The sequence below is a fragment of the Ammodytes marinus genome (assembly GCF_949987685.1).
Source record: "Ammodytes marinus genome assembly, chromosome: 5".
Taxonomy (NCBI): Eukaryota; Metazoa; Chordata; class Actinopteri; order Uranoscopiformes; family Ammodytidae; genus Ammodytes; species Ammodytes marinus.
In genome coordinates, this window is record NC_137234.1 from 35,065,208 (window position 1) to 35,079,830 (window position 14,623).

General features: G+C 39.3%; 1 long non-coding RNA gene across 1 annotated transcript; it reads right to left on the bottom strand.

Annotated features, from left to right (window-relative positions):
* Positions 1-6,980: 6,980 nt before the first annotated feature.
* LOC307250418 lies at positions 6,981-13,818 on the bottom strand. The gene is made up of 4 exons (XR_013844873.1): positions 13,645-13,818; positions 11,508-11,734; positions 11,078-11,140; positions 6,981-7,479 (listed from the first exon to the last, which is right to left on the bottom strand). It is a non-coding gene; the product is annotated as an uncharacterized lncRNA (long non-coding RNA).
* Between the last annotated feature and the right edge of the window lie 805 nt (positions 13,819-14,623).

Sequence of the window (14,623 nt, forward strand, 5' to 3'; positions counted from 1 at the left end):
TGCCGCTGCATGATGATTATGGACTATATACTGGCTTTTTATCCATCCTGATGGCAGCACAGAGACCGCATGGATAACTTTGGGTGTCACCCCTATGCATCATCTCTCAGAAAAGGTAAAACAAACATTAAACATCAATCTGCATATACGAGCCAGCGCCGTTCAACAGCTGATCGGCAGTTGAACGGCGATCAGCTGTTGATCGTCGTTTAGCTGACAGCTGCTTTCACCGTACGACATAAACCCGCCTACCAAGTGCTGTAGACAGTAGTAACCCAAACCAATGTGATGATTAGCACTGTCAATGTTGCACATGCTATGCCAGCATCCATTTTTGTCTCCTAACTTTTAAAGGAAGCCTATCTGAGGAGCACACTGGTAGATGACAAGTTATCTGTGATGGCCACAGCCGGATAATTAAATCATTTTAGAGCTAAAATAATTTTATTCAAGAAATTAACTAACTTAATTTCCAAAAATACTGTACAGTGCAATGCTTGTCTAATGTTGCCAGAGTGGTTATGACAGATGAACAGGAAAAACAAACAGTTAAATGCAATATGACATTGTCATATGCTATCTGATTTAGGTTAATTTTGGGTCATATTTCCCATCATGGCAACAATTGCCCCCCCCTGAGATTATTGTCAGGAGCCGCCACTGAAATCACAGACACTCATTTGATGGCATTTTGGAGAGATTTAATGCTAGTGCGCTTTACAAAAGGTACCTTAATAGCTGTAAGGGTTTAATGATCTTAGTAAAGCTATGTTTAGAAAGTATAGACACATTTATATTTATATAAAAAAATATTTATTAAGTTCCTTTTCCTGCAGTTGCTTTGGGTTTACGATGCACTGAAAGTTACTGTTGGTGTCACGTTTGGGTTTAATTTGTTACTAGATAAGAGTTCCATCTCCTCCATTCCACAGATACGCTACTGCAGGGGTGGCCAACCAGTCAGAGACAAAGAGCCACATTTTTTACTGTGTTACTGCAAAGAGCCACATCGTACACACGGGTACACACAGTGGCGATTCCAGGAAATTTTGACTGGGGGTGGCCAAGGTGGGCCACAGAGTTAGAGTGGGGTGGCCATCGCACACCTGAATGAATAGCATGTGATGTGCTGTACAACCAATTCAAAGATGATTTATAATCCCAAATGCCCAAATCATGTTAGTATCCATTGTAATGTTTGTCAGAAAACTAAACCCCCAGTGCCACTAAACCCCTTACTGGCACTGGGGTGGCCAGTAAGATTTCAGGGGGGGGGGGGCGTTTTTATTTTCGCGGGGAGCTTGCACATGCATGCACAAGCATTATTTATTATAAAAAAAATAAAAAAAAAATTAAAAAAAAAGGGGGGCCCCACACTAGGACTTGAAACGGGCCCCCAGATCGTTAAGGCCGCCCCTGTGATAATGACAGGACTGGACTCCTACAGTACTAAAGACGACAGGGCAGTCATTTTCAACAATGAACATTGTGTGCACTGCCTCACACACAAACTCTCAGTTCAACCAAGTCCACAAACAAAAATATAACAATTTAAAATAGCGTTTTTCTCTTACTATGCATGTTGCTTTGTGGGACTTACTTTTAGCATGGAGAGAGCTGAAGTGGCGCCGAAGATTTGAAGCCTTGAAATGCGCAAATGACACCTGGCATATAAGGCAGAATGGCCTGCCATAACGTTCAACAAAAAATATGAACTCTCCCACTCTGTTTCGGAGCGAACTTGACACAAATAGTTTACTCACGGAAAACCTCCCTCCAAGCTGAGCGAGCAGTTTTATGTTGCGTCCGCACCAAACGTTTGCGAACGTTATGTTGCGTTGCGAACAGGCATAGGCCTACACATAGGGCCTACACATTAATAAAATTAAAAATGAAATAATAGACAACAGGTAAAACGAACGTAAGAGCCGAATGAAACGTTTGCGAACATGCACACACATAGGCCCACACAAAAAAAAAGTATAAAAAAAAAAAAAAAAAAAATTATAATCACATAATTTGATATGAACTGAAAAGCCGCACGAAGCTGGGCAAAGAGCCGCATGCGGCTCGCGAGCCGCGGGTTGGCCACCCCTGCCTTAGAACAATAAGAATGAGATCGCTTTTTTTAACCGATGTCCATGCTTAGGTGGTGATTATATTAACTGTGTCGGCTGTGTCACTTTACAGTTCGGCAGTGAGATTGGGGATTGGGGTATCCAGGCTCGGGACATGCAATCGGATCGCGGAGCCTGTCACCCGCCTGTCCCCTCGACACCCGTTAACGTGCAGGAATACCCTGTGATCAGGGGTGGACTGGGACAAAAATTCAGCCCTGGCATTTTTGGCCATGGCAGCCCACCATGATTATTTATACGATATGTGGAGGCAGGGGCGTTGCTCCAAATTCTGGGCCCCTATACAGGAAGTCCTGATGGGCCCTCTGAGAGGCAGTCTTACAATACAAACATGTAAAAGCTATGTTTGTCTATAGTCCAAAACGTATGAGTGACTGGTCACTCTCTGAGCCAGATAACAACACAATGTTTCTATTGATGAATGACCAAATCATTACGCGTACTTGAACACAACCCCTGGTCTAATGACTCTTAATAATCATGCACACACACAGTGTTTCTCACAGGAATTTGGGAGACTGTGTCGTGGACCCTGGACCTTCTAGGGGGGTCCGGGGGAATGCTCCCCCGGAAGATTTTTTTTCAAATGTTAAAGTAAAATTCATCAATCTGGTGCACTTTGAAGAGAAAACTAAGGATAAATCAACTGTTTCCTATGTAAGCTATTTAGTAGGCTATTATTTGCTGGAATAATGTATAGACACAGATGACCAAAAAGCAGAAAGAAGAAATGTACATGTTTAAAAAATCCAGTCAGCTTCGGGAATTTTTTTCCTTTGTTTGTATTTTTTAATGGCCCAATATAGGCCCCTGATCTTCGTAGCCCCGAACAATGTTATTTAAAAAATAACATAAATGTACTGACGAATGAAAGGCCCATGAAATCTTTTTTTTCCCTAAATAACGTTTTTCTGGGCCTTCAAAGATCAGGGGCCTATATTGAGCCAGTAAAAAAATAAATAAAAAAGAAAATATATATATATTTTTTTGGGTGCAGCCCCCCTCTGCCTTGGGCCCCCCAAGCCTGTCCGCAGTCCGACGGCCCTGAACGTAACTGACCATCGTCAGATGCTCATAATTACGGAGTAGAAGTTGAATGCATGATAATACAATTTAATGCAGCCTCTGAATGGGCGGCCCTCTGCTGTGTGTGTGATTGGGCCAGGCCCAGCCTAGAACCAATCATAATGAGTAATGGCCTGGGACAAAGTTTTATTTAACTTTCAGGTGAAGTTGACAGCCTGCACGCACAATTATATGTCCATGGCACTCCCGAGAGGGAAGGGCCCTCGGCCCGGCCAAGTCACACAGCCGAGGGTCCATAAAAAAAAAAAAAAAAAAGGATTTTTTTTTTTTTTTTTTAATAAATGGACCCGGCCCGGCCCAAAATGCCTGCCGGCCCACCGGGACGATGCCCGGTATGCCAGATGGCCAGTCCACCCCTGCCTGTGATCAATTAGTCTTAAACCACAGTGTGTCTGCACGGCGGCTCACACTGGCACGGTCTCACTGTGAACGACACCAACACAGCGTTTCACCGGGTGACGCGCTGCTTCTTACAAAGGCAAAAAATTCTGCTCGCGCGCTTACCGCGCGCTCGCATCTTCGGTGTCTCTGCCCTAATCTAACTGTCTAGTAGGCTCAGGCGCAAAGAGTCTCTTTCTCTTGCGCAGCACCAGAGAGCTTTTATAGAATTGTATTTCGCTCTCTCTCTCTCTTTCTCTCTCTAAACTGCGCGCTGCATTATAATGTGTGTGATTGTGGATTGCACGGTGTGCTAGTGCGTGTATTTGCGTGTTGGTAGGGGTCCATGGCAGGTTTGTGTCCAGGGCCCGTGGTCATGTTAATCCGTCCTTGACTACATGCATCACTCTTACTGTATTCTAAAAGTCCGTTTTTGAATGACTCTATCCCTGAGACGTATGTTATGGATATTGTAGTTAAATGAAAGACCCTAACACTGAATAAATATAATTTGTGCTGACTTATGTTATATTGATATAATTGAATGTCTTTGTGTGACCTGTTTAAAATGGACATTCAAATTGCTGTGATATATTGAATGCTAAATGAAAAACACCTATGAGAATCAGTTTGAAAGGCTATGCAGGTTTTTAATTATGTGTATGATCTTAATAAGGAGTTATACTGGAAGTGAGACAACTATGATGTGAATGCCTTATTATTTATCCATTTTATGCATGAGAATTATCAAGAATCCTACAAAGATCAGTTTACGATATGAGTGCCATGCAACCCAAGGAAAAAACACTTAACTGAAAAGAAACACAGTTGTCTTTGTACATTCTCACATGGCTACTTCACAACAACTTCTTCCACAACTGCTACTTCCCCCCGACTTATAAGCATATTTACGTGCTTGGCTACCCAGGCTTAGGTGTGTAGGTGGGCAAACTTAATTCAAATCTATTTTGTGTTACATGTTGTTGGATGTGTAGGTGGGCAAACTTAATTCAAATCTATTTTGTGTTACATGTTGTTGGATAACCTTAACTCTAATCTTAAAATAATGTGTACTATAATAGCATTGGGTAGAAACTCAATACGTTTGAATAAAATCTGAATTGTCACGTTAATATCCAATTCGTAGATCTAAAAGTGTGACGTTGGGACTTTGGACATCTTGGGGTGCGTTCACGAGCCAACTATGCCACTGCTACGTGGACCTATTAGCACTGCTAGCTTCCTTCAACTAAAATGTCCCCACCAAATTGACTTGTGCACTGAACTGCGCCGTTTTTTTTTAAACCAAGTCATATTATAGCCTACGCAATCAATTACAAACTCTACTTTATTGAAGAGGAAAATCGATCGAGGTGCAACACCCGCACGGTTTGTTTATAAATGTAGCTAAATCCGTTGCGTCATTGAACGCAACCCGTTCGTTCAGACGAAACACGTCTAAAAACACTGATAAATGCATTTATTTAAATTTTTACAACATATGTTTCCCCACATTATGAAAAACATTGTAAAAGTTATACTTTCTCTGTTGACATATGGACTGATAGTTGTTTTATAAGCCGTAATGTCACAACCCTAACGCCAACCCTAACCCTAACCCGGAAAAACATAACTAAAAACTACAAACGTAAGAAATTGCAATACACTGTACTCTGCGGTGCAATATTTTTTGTAGTTCTAATGTGATTTCCCTATTTCGTGAAACTGTGACCAGAAACCTTGAAGGTTAATTATACAAGGGAGTTGGAAGCACAAATATTTCGTCAGATTTCATTTTTACCATTTTTAAGAGGGTGAAATTATGTTTTTTCTTGGTTTTGACCCTTCTCGGTGGCGCCCCCTATTGGTTTGACAAAGTGCATGAAAGAAGAGGTCAAGACCTTTGCAAAATAGTTCCCCCCTTGTCTGTATCACAATTCGTTGCTGGTCTGTAAGCCTTCAAAAGTAGTCCAACGTCAAGGTTCAAAGGGCAACCCCTAGGGGTAGGCACTGCCCACAAAGTTCACAGTGGCATATTTGTACTCCACTGATAAAGACCTTTCCAACGATGTCTTCATTGTCATCCTACGACAAGGGATCATTTTCATCTGGCGTCAGGCGGACGTCCTTCCATGTGTACTTTTGGAGAGTCTGTTAGTGCCTAGATGGATTAAATTAGTCAAAAATTATTTAATGGGTATTTATTGATTAAATTTGTTCAATATATTAATGGTTAGCTTATCCACTGTCATAGTTTTAAATTTGGACCAGTTTAGACCCAAATTTCCCAGCAAACCACATAATGTTTCATATAAATATTTTCCCATTCGATTAATATGGCCATTTCTATCAACTGTGTCCCCTTCCCCAATGCTTCCAGGAAGGTCCTAGATGATTCAAGATGATATTATATAGTAATGACAATGTATGTCTGTGTGCAGTTTCATTTGTACACACAGTTTTTTTAAATTGGCGAAGATATGTGCTTTAAAAAAAAAAAAAAGGCCTGTTCCGTAAAGTAACACACAGTGCATGGGGAGGGAGATATACTTCACTGGACAATGAATGGTTTATATATAACCTGTCTGGAGTTTACATGATTCACTCTGTTAACCTTCCATTTCTTGTTGTATTTGAATGAAAAAGCTCAATTACATATCAATTTGTACACCACTTTGTAGTCAATGAACAGGACAAAAAGTAATAGGCCTATGTCCAAAATACATGAAATATGGTATGTGATTGGCTATGCATATGGACGACTCTCTAAAGTAGCCCATAGTCTGTTATGTTTTGTTTTCATAAATACAGCGTTGTTATACACTAGTTACATATATATTTTCAACTTATTTTATCTGACTTCATGTTTTGTCTTTACCCATAATGTTTTTTTAGTAAGTAATTCTGCTCTGTTTGTCGATTGGGGCGGGAGGTGATATGGCTGTTTTGTTCTCTTCTTTTTACGTGAAGCACTGTCTTACCTTTCTGTGTATGCATAGTGCTATTTACAGTAATTGAAGTAATTTGATTTGATATATTTATACTGCCTGTCCAGACAAATTCACATTTGCCTTTATATGCACAGCCATCCTTGATAAACACTATTTAAGATTATACTGATATACACTGTATGTATGCCAGGGTTAGAAAATAATTTAAATACAAAATACCATGGTTACAATATACAGAAATAAGATAATTAAAAAAAAGCTATAGAGAATGTTGACATGGTCTTTAATAAGACTATTCTTTAAATACATTTTTATCTCAAGTTTTAAAAAAAACAAAGTAGAATATTTGAAAATCTGTGTTTAATATATTTTACAACAAAGTACAACCTTCAACATAAATGTGAACATGTAACAAAAAAAAACACTGTAAGACTTGATACAATCATAACGTGTGCAAAGTATAGAGTAAAATTCATCCTTCCCATCCCTGCAATCATGCCTAAAATCTGCCGTTTGTACTTAAACTTCAAATGACAGGAAAGATACAATATAACCATGTATATTTCCACTATGGTAAAGAAGAGATTTGTAGCTACAGAGCATCCACAGAGGAGGACAATGGTAAAATGGAGCTGAAGTTCTAATTTGGGGGTAGCTAAAATCCTGTACACTATTCTTATTATATTTAATCCGATTGGCAAATACCACGAAATATGTTTTTACTGCCTGTCAAATAAGAGTGGGAATTTTCACTGGGAAAGGGGCATGACGTGGAGGGAAGTACACTAAAACAAAAAATACTAGCAACCAAACAGACACAACACAAATAATAAAACAATCAAAATCCTAAACTGGGCGTTATGATGAATATGAGCCTTTAACAAGTGTCTCCATCTGCCACCCACTCCAACGGCCATTCTTTTCCACTGCAACACAAAAAAGGAGACATACATTAAGATGTTATATTTGACCTGTAAACACATCACATTCACAACACATATTAAAGGCGCTTCACACCAGCTGCATTTGGTTTGATCAAAACAAACTTGGTTGATCTCCTCCTTTGGTGCGGTTCGTCTGTACAGATGAGAACACACAACTCGGCACCAAAAGCGGACATGGAAGCTTCGAAACTAACTGATTGTACCGAGTCCGACCCAACGGCAGGACGGTTTTGAACTGATTTTGAACTAAACACGTTTTTAAAAATAAAACAATTCTCACATCTGGGGCCTATTGCATAAAACTAGGATAAGGGATTAACCCAGGATATTTCGGTTATCCTGGCTTGCGTTAGCCATGATCCGGTTGCATAAAAGCGGAGGGACATAAGTTACCATGGAAATTTATCCTTTACGTTTAGCCTGGTCCCGACCAGGCTAAACGTAAAGGATAAACTTATTCTGTTGCCTGATTGGCTCAGTCAGCTGTCACTCCGATCTGAAATCAAGGTGTTTAACAGTTATTCCATGATCTTCTGTGTATTGCTTTATTTTCATTAGCCTGTTTTAAGGTACCACATAAAGGACTGCATTGTCATTTAGTTAAATAGTTCTTCTTTTTTATTTATTTAACCTGAACCATTTATAATTAACTTAATTATAATTACATTAAGATGCAATGATATAAATTACAATAATTGATGTGATTGTCTGTTCATATTGCAGGCTATATTTATACAATTGATTATCGATGGCAGATGACGTTGCAAGTGTGGGTCAAATAAATTCACTTTGTACTTATCACTATATACAGGTGCATCTGAAACAAAATTCAATATCAATGAAAAATTCCTTTTTTCTGTAATTTAATTCAAAAAGTGAAACTTAAATATGTTCTAGGAATTCATTACACATGGAGTGAAATTAATCTAGAATAAACATACTTTTCAGAAGGTCGACATTTCTGTATTACAAATCCTTTTTCTGATTGGTTGTATGTAACATTCTAATATTTTGAGATACTGGATTTTGTATTCCATGATCAATCAATCATCCAAAAAGAGGCCTGACATATTTCACTTTGTGTAATGAATCTATGAAAGTTTCACTTTTTGAATGGACTTTCCATGATATTCAATTTTTTAGATGCACCTGCAGACTGCTCACTGTCAACTATTTTATCATAAAACAATGCAGGGACATAAAGAACAGTTGGCAGAGAATACATCTCCTGTATGAAATGAACTGCCCCCTCACTTACGGTTTAAACTAGCAAGGCATTGTGGGAAAATGGACCGTCTTTTCCATTTTTCCATCAGTAAATCTGTGTTCGATCTTTGGGTCTACTTCTGAAAGCTGTGGGCTGGCACTTAACAGAATGACTTACACCTGGCTTGACAAAGCGGCCCCTTGTCATCCTGGATTGGCGTTTATGCAACTGACTAATCCAAAGTGCCCAGGCTAGACTTTGTCAAGGCTGGCTTTATCAATCATCCTGGATGTCTTTATTCCACTTTTATGCAATAGGCCCCTGGTGCGAACCAAGGAAGCGGACTATGACAGGTAAGCGGCGTGTAGCGGCATGTAGTAGTGTGCTTGGTTTTGACCTGCTAGACCGGCCATGTCTGTCTCATGGCAGTTGCCGACAGGCCCAACAGTTTTCAGAGTTTAGTGTGATTAATTGGGGACACCAACATACAGGTGAAACTCGAAAAATTAGAATATCGTGCAAAAGTTCATTTATTTCAGTAATTCAACTTAAAAGGTGAAACTAAAATATTATATAGACTCATTACATGCAAAGTGAGATATTTCAAGCCTTCATTTGTTAAAATTGTATTTATTATGGCTTAAACTTATGAAAACCCCACATTCAAAATCTCTGAAGATTTTAATATTACATAAAAATCAATAAAAATGGGATTTTAAATACAGAAATGTCAGCTGTATATAAAGTATAATCATCGATATGTACTCAGTACTTGCTTTGGGCCTGTTTTGCATGAATTCCAATTAATTTTCCATGATATTCTAATAATATGAGTATCACCAGGCTCTGTGACACAAATGAGCACAGTCCTCCAGAACTGTGCGGCGGATTTACTACAAACATACAAACGGAAAATGTGTTGGCGTACTGTATGTAGGAATGCATACACGACTAGAAATTATTTGATGCACTGTCAAACACACATGTGGTGTAAACACGCGCATATGCATATTAAGCATAGTGCCGCAGTGACAGGCCTAAAAATTAGACTTCAATTCTATTTTAGAAATCTGCGGTGGGTATTACATTCGTCTGCTGTTGCGTTGACTGGCTTGGTGTAGCAGCTATCATTGATTATAATGGGAGCGCATCTTTACCACTTTCTGCTCAGTGCTGCTGCTTACCGCTTACGTGCCCAGTGTAGCTGTTTTAGGATGAGAGAAGCAGGAAACACGAAGTGAAAACTGAAATATATAATTGATATAATATGGGGTTAAAATAATATATAAATAGGCCTACATCTAGCCTATAAATAAAGAGGAAAAACATCAAATTATTGTTGTTTCATATGGTTATAATATGTAGGCCTATGTTAATGCACGTTATGTGGCATGTAGGCTAGCCGACGATGTGAAACATCATTTGCACTGTATTTTTGCTGCTGGATGTGCGGCTCAAGAAGAATAGGCAGCTGGGTGTCAGTTCGGCACAGCTCAGCTCCAAACTGACATGGGGATAGTATTGATGGTCCAGTTAACATGGGAAGCAAAATAAAAACACACACTTCATGCAAAGCGCAGCGTGAACTTGTTGGCACTGTGCGGGATACGCTCCTCTCTCCTTCATCTGATCGCTGAATACATTCAACATGTTAAAGCGCTCTCTCTATCAAATGTAATATATTCGCTCGGGGCTCCAGGTCAAACCACAACTATTCTTCCTAACGACAATGGTGACAACAACACTTTCCCATAATGTGAAGCTGACAGCGATTTATTAAAAAAAGAAAAGAAAGAAAAGGCACAGTGCTTCCTGCATTTGGGTCGAATCGAGTCCGGACAAATTCACACCACAAACAAACTGCAGCAGAGTGCGTTTGAGCGCTTGTTTGGTCCGCCCCCGAGTGCGATTGCTGTATTCACACTTGCCTGAAAGATGTGCACCGAAGGCGGAAGTGCACCCGAGTTTGTTTCAGGTGAACTAAACACGGCAGGTGTGAATACACCCTTAGTCAATAAGTGGCACATGCAAGATGTCTTGTTTTCGCATGTTATAATACATTTTCTGTTTGACAAAAATCACTCTTTTCTTTACATACAATCATCAAACTGTAAAATATTTGGGATTTGAACTTTACTATAGTCAACGGTGCTCAGTCTGTTATGTTGTGACTATTTCCTTCAATTGAATGGTATAAAAGTGAATGTCAAGTTCACACATCACTTTGAGAGAATATATTGAATTAATGAAGCTCAAAATCTGACTTCCAACCGGTTTCCAAGTATGACATTACTGTTTTAACTAAATATGATGGTATTGCAGAAGTAGACAAGTTCAGTATTATTAAAAAAAAAGGTAAGACGTCATACATACCAGAGTCTATAGTTGGCTCCCAGTCAACTTGCTTGTTTTCAGGAGGTTTCAGGAACTTCACTTCTGGAAAATATTTAACAATGACTTCACTACACAGCACTAAACAGCAAATACGTTCACAAATAAAACTATATCTTTGTTAATTCCTTATCAACCAAATTAGTAGGTTTAAAACAAAATGTACTTTAATACCATGACAAAAACATTTATATATGTTATTTTATTTAAATATATGTTATCATATATGTTAATTATTTTTATTGACAAAATTTAAAACAAAATTAAAAAAACAAAAGTAAATTACCACTTTTGCCATTTCAAATAGATTTGTTAAGGTGATGCACATGATTTAAATTAGTTGGCATTTCATCAAAGTTTTTCTTTAAGGGTCAAATGCAGTTCCTGAAGTCCGTATCTCCTTTTTTCTTACCTTCAAAAAGACAGACTGAGACGACTTCTGGAAGTGCCTTCAGAGAATTGGATCATTCCCCCAGGTTGTCAGAGTGTGTTTTGGTTGGCTGTGAAGGTACCATAAGGTCTGCTGGCTGTCCAAAGGCCACTGGTGGGTCAGGAAACACCAGTGCTACCTGGACTTGTGGTTGGGGCAGTTGCGGTTCAGTCTGGGATTCAACTTGGTTCCTCCACTTGTCCTGCAAACTTTGTGGAGTCCAACAGCGATTGGAGAAGAACAACATTTAAAGTTATAAACTTTGAAAAGTTAAAGTTTAATTTTAAACGTAAAGACCATGAAGTCCAATGTAAACCACTCAATACACTTCCTAGGTGGACATACATTTTTCTGAATTAATTAACTATGTTAAAATATAATTTTTGAGACTGCTTTTTTTCAAGAAATGTCTATTCAACATTAACAGTACAAACAAATATATTGGTAACAGGGCTTCTCATACTTACCAAGTAGTTAATTAACATGAATGATGATTACTAAGTGTACTTATGTCTCGTATCCAGTGAGCAGCACAGTTCGGTTTGGCACAGCATGGTTTGGCAGGGCAAGGTAACCCTAGTTCTGGCTTGTGTTTCCACTGCAGACAGCACCCATACTTGGTAGTCGGGTTTTATGCCGGACGGTCAGAGTACATACAGTCTATGGGTCAGAGCAGCTAATCACCGCTGAGCACACCAGCTACGTAACTATGGTGATATCATAGTAGTGGGACACAGATACCCCTTTCCCATCAACGGGAACCAAGTGCCAGCTCCGGGCTGGTGCCGGGGCTAGTTCACCACTGGTTTCACCCTGGCACAAGTTGTGAACCAGTTGGTTTCACACTGACCAGAGCCGGCAAGACAGCAACGTCATGACGTCACTGTAAACGACTGTGTATGTTGCCTGACGTTGCTGCTCTCATAGCTAATGCTAGCGATAGTTTTAAGCACAGCAACAGTGGCGGATACGTCTTATTTTTTACATGTGTAGCCTCTTGCTTTGCTTTGTTAACCAAACACGACCTATTCAGCGTATTTTCACCAGTCTGTTTGATAACTACGTTCCGTCATTATGTTATCTTTTTTAACTACTTAGGCGGTTCGCATTTCTAGCCCCGAACCCGGGGTTGCTCTGGCACCAATTCTTACAGCCCGGAGCCGGCTCTCAGGCGATGGAAAACCAAAAAACTGGTTCGAACTAGCCCCTATTTAGCATCAGTGGGAAAAGTGTATGAGTCACTGATTGAATAAATGAAGATGAAAAACGCAAAACAATAAACAAAGAGCTTTGCCAACATTGTTCTATAAACACAAGGCTCTTCCCGAGGTGACTACACACAGCAGTTTATCTCTCACCGTAATTATGATTCTGTTGACCAATCAACGGACTGCAGTGTGTAGCTCCACCCTTTTGGGAAGACTTGGACTGCGTGCGTTCCAATCCCCCATACTTTCTGCTATTTAGGTCAATCCCATTTCTCATTTTCACCCCTACCTCTACCCCTTGGCCCTTCAAACGGAGTGTGAAGGGGTAGGGAGAGAAATCTCCCCCTATGAATTGGGACACCCCTACCCCTTCACGTGAACGCGCATTTCGGGGGGTAGGGCAAAGGGGTGAATTGGGATTGAGCCTTAGTATGGTAGAAAAAAGATTTAGGGTGTCCCAATTATTGTGGTCAGATCTAGTAAGCTTAAACATATGTCTACTACATATTGCTGAGATTATTAGTGTTGAAAACAGCATGTTTTTTGGGCAATTCTGACCCATAATTCAGTGTGCACTGGAGCTCACGTATGAATACAACCGGGGATGCGACGGATATAAAAGCAAGAGGCAAGATCAAGGCGCAATGTTAGGGTGAAATAAATAAGTAAAGGTATGTCCCAATTGTAGCCTACTGCATCCTAACTAGATTATGTTTATGGTCGTAGTATGTAGAATAGAAAAAAGCAAGAGGAGATTTGGAACACAGGGTTGGTTTCAAACTTTTGACAGTGGAAACGCAAAGAATTGTGTGCCAAGCCGTGCCAAAACGTACTGTACCTCTGGGTGGAAACAAGGCTTTAGAGAATCACAGGGAGACAAGGCATCAAATATAAATATAAAAATATTTTACCGTGACTTCAAAGAGGTTCTCCATCCTTACAAGACACACTGATGATGTCTCTGTCAAGTGGGAACCGGTCACGGACAACTCCATACACCCAGCCTTCTGAAAGTCTTGCAGGTTTTGCCAGAAACAAAAACGGTCTAAATCCCAGGGCTTGAAGATTCTCGAGGTAAAAAACATGGACACATACAAACACACAAAAAGACAGAAGAATGTTGAAATTTAAGATTATAGCAACAATGACAAACAGTACAGAAACGTTAAATATACAGCAAGTTACAGATCCCCTCCACACAAAATATTTTTTTATTTTTAAGTCTCTTAAAATGTTTTACAGTCCTCTATATTGAATTGAATGAATCTGTGCATAGGTTGTCCCTAAAGGCCTGTTTACCCCCACTCTCCTACATGTCTTTGATTAATTTGAACAAAAAAGTGTTTATTTACTCGGTACAACAATTACAAATTAAACATTTAAATATTCAATTATATGTAATAATTTCATGTTTGACGTGTAATAAACATTAGGGGATAAATGACTTTGTAGAATATTTAAAAAATGTACACGTTTCTGAGAGGGGATTTTATTCAAATGATTGGCCCCGTTTTTAAGAAACAACTTCAAAATCTATAAGTTAAAGTTAAATTAGTTGAATATTTACAATTAAAAAGATGGTTCAGAACTGTGCGCAGAGTGGCTCGAGAGAAAGAAATGTAAAGAAGCAGGATTGACAATACAATAACAATAGCTTACTTACATGATGAGCGGTGTCGAAAATGAAGAGATAGAATGAGAGAGCGAGTGTTTGAAGAATATTAAGAGTGTGAGTCAGAGTTATAAAGCCAGAAAGAGTGTACAAGAGATTCAAAGGAAGAATAGGAAAGCCTTTCAGCTACCTTTAAAGCCAAACGAGCTAACTCGTTGATGCTATAGCGTCCGCTTACGTTTATACTTTCGGTGTTCTACTGTCTGAGAATATTATTA